The sequence below is a fragment of the Ictalurus punctatus genome, chromosome 12, assembly GCF_001660625.3.
Source record: "Ictalurus punctatus breed USDA103 chromosome 12, Coco_2.0, whole genome shotgun sequence".
NCBI classification, from domain to species: domain Eukaryota; kingdom Metazoa; phylum Chordata; class Actinopteri; order Siluriformes; family Ictaluridae; genus Ictalurus; species Ictalurus punctatus.
The window spans coordinates 534,713-543,679 of NC_030427.2; positions in this window are offsets into that span (position 1 = coordinate 534,713).

Below are 8,967 nucleotides of genomic sequence, written 5' to 3' on the forward strand. Positions count from 1 at the left end.
CCAACTTCTTAATATCATTACAGTTCTACTGTCCTGCATATCCTACTATTCTGTTTTTTATAGAGTTTCTCTATTACTATAAGATATTATTAAAGTTATTCATGTGTGTTTATGTATGTTGTGTCTACTTGCCCGCCCTTGACTGCACGAGTGTGTGTGTGTGTGTTTTTAGCACTCCTCAGCTCGTGCACTTCTTTTTGACTTTTTTTTGACTATTACTGCTCTTAAATTGCTCGTAATTCCAATCCGCCTAATCCCGCTTCTATGTGTCTAGGTGCCGGTGCCCGTCGTCAGTCCCCTCTCTCTCCGTTACTGGACCTGGATCAGGGTTTGGACCTGGATCTGGACACTCATTACCAGCTTGTGCATCTCACTGCTGATATCATGATGCTACTTAACTATCTTCGCAGCACCCCCCCCAAGAATGGAGATCCGGGGTTCCCCCCTCTTCTTCGGTACAGAATCTGCCCCACGAACGTGCGTGTTGACGCCTCTACACAGTCAGACCCAGAACCCCCCTCCAGCTTCCAATCCGAGGATGATGATGATGTCTTCTCCGATCCGGGCCCCGACCATCCGTCCCTCTTCTCACCCACCAGTCCGCCCGACTCTCAGTGGTCCACTCACTTCACCCACCCTGATTTCCCCATGTCCCCAGGACGCACCCCATTTTCCTCCCCCTCTTACTCTCCTCCAGACTACGCACCCACCCGTCCTGTGAATTGCCAATAAAATTACATTTTTACTCATACTCAATCTCCCTCGTGTTTATTTCATGTCATTTTTATCCACAACATTTCCCTCCTCTGAGGCTATGAAGCCTCATACAATACTTTAATTAAGCATGGAGGAACTGATTCTGCCGCACCCCATGGCCGTCCCCCGCTAGCTGTCGGAGGATTACTCTAACGAGGCCATAATCCCTGCGCCCGTCCCCGTTCTCAAATGGGTCCCTTAAATTAACCACTTCTACGCAACACTGATCCGAGACATGTGTAGATGTACCTCGTTATAACTCTTAACCCTTAACTTACTTCTCCTTTTATATATATATATATCTCATTTTGAATCTAACTACTTTGATTATACCCTACATCGATTATAAGTGTGATTAACTGAGTTTCCCTAATCATTCATTACTACTACTACTGCCGTACGTATGAGTGGCCACTACAGTAACTAACTACTTGATCTACACGTCCCTATCTTTCTCAACTAGGCCTGTCAGCCCACAGTTTGTATTTGTCGGGACCTGCAGATTCTTGCTCCCCCATCAAAAACCAAACCCCAGTGTTTTGCAGTCAGGGGTGGGCGAAAAAACCTCTTATGAGGAAAAATTCCCACCCGGCCAGCACTATGTGCTCGGCAGCACCATTATACTTTTCTGTGCCTGATTGCGTCACATCACAAACATTTTATAACATTTTATAACAATACTTGACAGTCTGTTGTATGCAGTATCTCTCTGTATGCTGGTTGTCTTCAGCTCAAGCACTTTACGTACTGTAGAGAGCCACCCTTTGGGGAGAGGTTAGGCTAGCACGTACACCCAGGGTATGGATCTTCACATCTTCTCATCCTGTCTGCCACAGAGCAGACCCCCCGTTGACGCTTCGTACCGGACCTTCACGTGTTCCCCACCATCTCGTCATTGGAGGATTGAGCATCCTCCAGGGGTTGCATGTTCTAGTCCGCTGCTTCTAGTCCGCTGCTGCCCTGTAGTCAGCCTTCTCTCGCGGCTCCGGGACTCCCACCTCCGGGTGAACACCTCCGAACACCTCCCCCCGTTGAGGCGGTGACGCCTCACACATAACACTGATAACACTGCACTTAGCTGTGTTCCTGTGAATATATAGCTCCATACATAATAGTTAGTGGTCTTATATATGTTTTCCGATTCATCTGCAATTACTCCAGCGGCCGTCCATCATAAGGAACAGACACAGACATGGGTCGACCCATAAGCATTTCATGCGGTGTTAGATACATATTGCTGTTAGTCTGCATGTGATAGGTCATTAGTGCAAGAGGTAGAGCATCTACTGAAATACGTTTAGTATCAGCACAAATTGTATCCAACACAAGTCAGGGTATGCCAGACCTATCCCTGGTCAAGGAAAAAAAAAAATAAATAAATAATCTTGAGCACACTTCAGGTGACCCTCCATCGTTGCCTGCAAGTACAGAGATCATTCCTCTACCTTCCCCCTCGCACACTGGCTAAGATCATGGGCAGCTGTAATACATACAGCAAGAAGTGCAGTCAGAATTCAATTAAACTATTTGTTTGATAAGTGGCGTTCCAAAGGGTTTTTTTCTTCCCTAGAACCTTATTGCATTCAAACAACTCCAAACAGACGACACAATCCATGGGCCTAAACGTCAGTATTTATATTTTTTAACAATTCTATCCTTTTGTTCTAGCCAATTGGGCAGAACAGGGTGTTCATAATGTTTCTGAAATTTCCGATCCGAAACTTTTAAGCTCAAGGAAATACGAATTTCGGTTGGGCAATCGTGAGTGTTCTCAGTGTCTGGCTCCACAGAATTCAGAATTAATTACACCATTACAACACTACAGCTACTAAGTTAGGCACACTAACAGGTTTAAGAATTTTAGTTCGGGTGGCACATCGATTAACCCCATATCATGTTCTTTCAAAATAGAAATGACCTGGTGTGATAAACGTAAGATTGATGTGTGAGAGAGCAATTTTTCCCAATGATCCGCACTAAGAGAGCATCTCCAGCCTGGCAATCCTTGTGCCACCAAATCCATTGTTTTCAATACATAAATTTCAGCCCTGTAAGCACCCCATTCTCCTGAGCCGGGACCCCCCCAGCAGCACCCAACCCCTTCAGTCACATGTAAGACACAGTCTTTGTTGTAGTTTTGCCAGCCATAGTTCAGGTGCAAAGCATAAGTTCATTCAATGTCAGGCTTGTCCAAAGAACACCTGGATCTCAGGATGTTGTCCTGTAGTGAACAATCAGTGATCCACTGCAGACCATACTTGATGACGTCCAGGAACATTTGTTGTGCTTTTATGGGGCGGAGGATGACCCCAATCATGTCCTGACGGCCTTGGGAGCGTGCAAGGGAGTCTATGACCACAGAGGAGTACACCACAGGGGAGCCCACAGCCCCCGAAGGAGACGCTTCCAGGTGTACTACCGATCACAACTGCAAAACCCATCATTAAATGTTCAATTTATGCATCAGATCTAGGCCTTAAAACAGTGAATATTTATCGTGATTTACTATACCCTGATTTTAATAAAGCAGGAAGCTATTAAAAACAATTCGATATGAGGAGTTCAGTTTTTAACGTGTTAAGACTTCTGATGTTTACAGATCACTCAAGTTCTATATAAACACATCACAAGGCCCTGATTGTGTGGAGTCTGTATTTCTAAACTTAGCAGTTGATATTATTTTATCTCTTTTAACTTATCATTTTAATCTTTATTTGACAACGGGGTTATACCAGAAATTTGGAAATCAGCTTTCTTTTTTATTTATTTTATTTTATTAAATTAAATCAGGGACATCCAACTATATTAGATCATTATAGTCCAATAATAAAGCCTCCTGGCCTATGTCCCTTGTAGAAAGCTTTTTCAGTGAACCGTTCACATGTTATCAGTCTGCAAGAAGTCTAAGGTCATATAAACATATCAGCACAACTGTTGTTTTGAAAGTCTTAAGACAATGTCACGGTACCCTCTGCACTTCCTTGTCTGTTGATTTAGAAGAGGCTCCCAACACAGTGAATCAGGAAATATTGCTGCAGAGATTAAATAATGTTGGTCTATCAAATCATTTAAAAAAATTTACTAAAGTAATCTCCACTGCTCTAATCAATCGATTAACACCTCTCTTAAAGGGGTTTTCCACTCTCATGTATAGTTATCCCTGTAAAATAGTTCTAGTCTGTTTACTTTTAAAAGTACAAACCCAATTGACAAAGATACATTCTTATCCCTTCCTGTTTTTCATTTACCAGAAAGATATTGAGAAAGGAAAACAAAATTCCTTTAGTCTGAAAATTTGTGGTGTACACTAACCGAACATATTAATATTCCATCTGTGCTAACGAGTGATAATCCCAATAAGATAGAACTAAAATAGAGTAAATGAGGTTGAGATCTAGATATGCATTTACAGTCCTCTAACCACTTTTACCCCACTAATTTACATTCAAAACAACCTAGTGAATTTGGTTTTATGTGTACAGCACTAGTCTGTAGTCTAAATGGTATACATGCATGTACATGCATTTTGTTTCTTATTAATTTATAACTGTATCAAAATACTGTACTCAAAATATCACTCAGATCCTTCATACATGACATTTAAATGTTGCTCACTTTGGAGGAATGTGAATATGTATTTAACTTAGTCTAAAATAAAATTTATCATCTGTGAGCTTTGTTTCAATTTACCACCAAGTTGTTACCCTGGCTGAACGCACAATTGTAAGAAGCATAAGATTCGCCCTATAATTTTATCCATTTCATTTAAACTGTATTTGACCATATTAAGGTAGTGTTAAATCTACTCATATCACAAACCACATTTCCCATCCTTCACTGCGGTCCACAAACATGGCTGGCTGCCATGGACTGCAATTCCCAGATCACACACACCTGCATCCAGTTCACAGCTCTCAGTTTTTATCAGTTCTCAGCTGCTGTATAACATATTATCAATTCAATTTACTTCACGGGTTCTCGAGTTTGTGACCACTGCTTTGTATTATTAAGTATTGTAACTCGTATACTTTGTATGACATATCCATAGCACACCGTATAGCACATATGTATATACATATACACACCCACACATATATATTTGCGTAACTACTCTATTCTATTCACCAATCTACGGTTCAGGAAAAAAACACTTCAAACTACACTGTTGTAAAGGGACCGTAATTAAACTACCTCCCAAACTCATATCAGCACAACATGTCGGCAAAAGTAAGTAATCAAATCATCACCTTATTCTAATGTTACTGATTCAGATATCACTTCTGTAACAGGCGTACAACACATTATACAGAATTAAAAAAATGTGCAGACTACTACTGCCATCTGATCTTACTAATTACTTATCATTGGACATATACACAGCATTTAAAGAGAAAATATGCAGAAATTATTCAGAGAATAGAATTCGCCAGAAGAATTCGCACTTACACTGCTTAAGATATTGTATAGACACGTACCCATATAGGAATCACCGATACAAATTAATTATGGTTACTCCAGTTCTTGTTAGCGAGTCAGTTCATGAAGGTAGACTGCTCTCTAATACCAAATGTTTAGGCTCAACATTATCTCAACAGGGAGGATGTGACCTCCCTGATACGGACCACATTGTGATCAGCCTGAGACTGTTACCTCGGGTCGGTTTTACTTTTCAGGGTTTTTTTTTATTAATATCACTCAAAACGAACAGGTTCACATGTCAATTTTATCATTAGTCAGGAAAAGATGCCTCTGCAGAAGAAACTAAGTGGCACAATACACACCACATAAACTATTATTAAAGTTCTCTTCGGACTGTTAACATCAAGACATGCTGATTGATTTTAATTTTTACATGAATATATCCACGTATATATATAGAACGTAAGATAAAGGATTGGAAAAAAAGGGGTAAAAACAGAAATCTCTCGCACGCGCTCTCTCCCTCTCTCGCGCGCTCGGTGGTTTAGATAACCGTCACCATGGAACTCAAAACACTTTCATTCAGTTTCCAAACAGGGAAACACATGGAATTCAAATTAAAATGAAAAGAATGATTTGGAGCTCCGGCGCGCATGATTCTGACCAGCCGTACACCCCATCTAAACATGGAACTGTGTACAATCTGCGCAACACGGTCTCAATCCAGTCTGGTGTCATGCCAGGAGACTGAGGAGCCGGGCCGGACGGAGACCCTCCCTCCTAACTTGGAACACGCACAGTAACACCATAATACTAAACAAACAACAAACACACATAAAACTCTTTTAGGCGAACCACACAGACAGTTTTGCAAAACACCCATCATTTTTGAGTTATGACAACTTTAAATTAATTTCAACCAATGAAGCGCATTGAGTTGGAGAAATCACCTTTTCCTCTACAGTCAAAAGGTCTTCCATTAAAACTCATTTAATAATCTGTATAATAACCACAAGTTTTTAACTTAATTACTCATAGAAATAATGTTGTTCCAACTAGTTTTTCCACACTATTTAAAAGGAATTTAAGTGTTATGTACTTATTTACCATAATTGTGAACACAATTTTTTTTAATATAATTTACTAACTTCAAGTTGTATAACAATAGTTACTAAAATGCTACAAATATAAATGAAATGAAATATAAATATAAATGGAATATAAATGAAAGGTCCAAATGGACTTTCTCCTTCACATTTGGAGCGTCGGACTCATTCATTTCTTAACAGTGACTTCTGGGGCCTGAAAATGCACACTTTTTTTTCCACCTTCAGTCTTCCTTTTTCCCTGGATCACACAATCTGGGAATATGTTTTTATATATTACAGGTCTAGTAATTCTTCTTTACACAATGGGCAGTCGAACAGATGTCTAAAATATGTGCCATTGGCGTGCATGCTCCCCAAAAATTTTTAACACACTTATACAGCAGTTATTGATACCAAATTAATTATAACACACACAGTCTCGCCGACTCACCAAAAGTATGTACCGGAGTCGAAACATTCAAAGTCCGCAAGATATCTCACAATGCTCCGCATTACCCAGCCCACTCTGAAGAATTCACACACACCGAATTGTCTTACCTTTTCCCCCCTTTTTTTTCTTCCCCTTGTCCTTCCACACAGACGCACAGATAAGAACGGACAGGAACACACACACACACACACACCCTTTCTATCAACAACGCAGGCAAGCTCACATACACACATTGTATTCCACATTATTACACTTATTTTACTACATGAAGTTTTCAAAGTATAAAGCACCTCCAAACCAGCTCCGTATGCATGAAGCTTACAGTCATACAAATTAAATCCAACTTTCTCCAAAAAAAAAATTCTTTTCTCTGAATCTTATCCCACTTATCCAATACTTTAGGTATGGAGCTCATGTTCAGAGCACTAATAAATACATTTTCCCTGTCTCCAAAACTTACACGCTCTCACACCACACTCATATTATACATATTATAAGCACATATATTTTAAGCACACACATTTGTTAGTACATATTCCATTCATACACCGGGCATGCTGTATTGCACGACCCGGACCTGGGCCCAGGATTTATTCCCCTCTCTATCCAGCCCTGGAATCTAATCTATCTATCTTTTATCTAATCCTTTTCCAGCGGTATTAGGGGTCCCCACCAATGCAGCCGCCACTAGACTGCTAGTCAAGTCTAGTAGCCGGTATCTGGGGTCTGAGGCCTCATTTTCCACCTGCTTTCTATCCCAGCCCTGGAGTATTTCTCTATTTCTCTACTCTTCTACCTTTTTTCCCTTCCTCCAGCGGTATTGCAGGACTTTCACTCACACAACACATATACCATTTCTTTATTATAATTATAAAAAGTACATTCTACAATCTATACTTCTCTCTTACCTCTTCTCACTCACTCCAGGTTCTTTTGGAGACCCACTTAGTCTTTCTTCCCACCCCGGGGCTTCTCAATCGTAACAACAGACCACTAAAACAGAGCTTTGACATAACAGGCGTCTGCAATGCCTTTTCCTATACGGCCTGTCTGTTGCTTAGAGAGCGAAGTCCCACGGGAGAGATTCCAGACATATAGATCTTAGCCCAGTCCCATCTGGGGTGCCAAATGTTGGCTCGAATTTAGCCTATTACCCAAAAACATTTAAAATTCAACTTAGAAGCCAATACTCACATCTACCTCTGAGCCCAGTTGGAGATAGAAAAAAATACACCAGCCGTGAGTGAGAAGAAGCAAGGGTCCAGCTTTATTGTTCCATTCCACCACACGAGATCCACACCTGAGAATTCTCAGAAGTGATCCCCATACCCTGAGCTTAAGCTCCAGTATTTATACTGTATTTACACACTAGATAACCCATAGGTTTCCAGAAAAGGCCTATTTCACTTACACATAGAACTGAAACCAGGGGTTTTACTTTACACATAAAATCAGAACTCAGGCATTTCCAACAACCCAGGAAACAAAAACCCAGTGTTTCTATTTACCTAGGTTCTCAAAAACCAGGATTCTCTTTTACCTCGGTTTTCAAAAACCAGGATTCTCTTTTACCTAGGTTTTCAAAACCCAGGATTCCTATTTCCCTAGGTTAAAAAAATGACGTAAGCAAGACGACTAAACAACCGGGAGGGACCTTGGTCTTATCGTTATCTCGAGGGGGGGCAGCCACCCTTATAACTGGCTTTCTTCATGGTTCTCTAAAAATTAAGGCTTTCCTTGCGAGACGAGAATCTTCACCATCTGAATCATGAGTAAGTTATATTTTCCTTTTTTTCCTGTATTTCTCGTTTATAATTTATTTTCATATTCGCACTATATTTCTTAGTTTATATATATTTATACTACTTGAAAAGCGGTTTACTGTACTTCCAACTTCTTAATATCATTACAGTTCTACTGTCCTGCATATCCTACAATTCTGTTTTTCATAGAGTTTCTCTATTACTATAAGATTCTATTAAAGTTATTCATGTGTGTGTATGAGGAAGAGAGAGTGTGTGTGTATGTATGTTGTGTCTACTTGCCCGCCCTTGACTGTACGAGCGTGTGTGTGTTTTTAGCACTCCTCAGCTCGTACACTTCTTTTTGACTTTTTTGACTATTACTGCTCTTAAATTGCTCGTAATTCCAATCTGTCAATGTCCGCCTAATCCCGCTTCTACGTGTCAAGGTGCCCGTTTTTCCTTCTTCTCCCTTATGTTTATTTTATGACATTTTTTATCCACAACAATG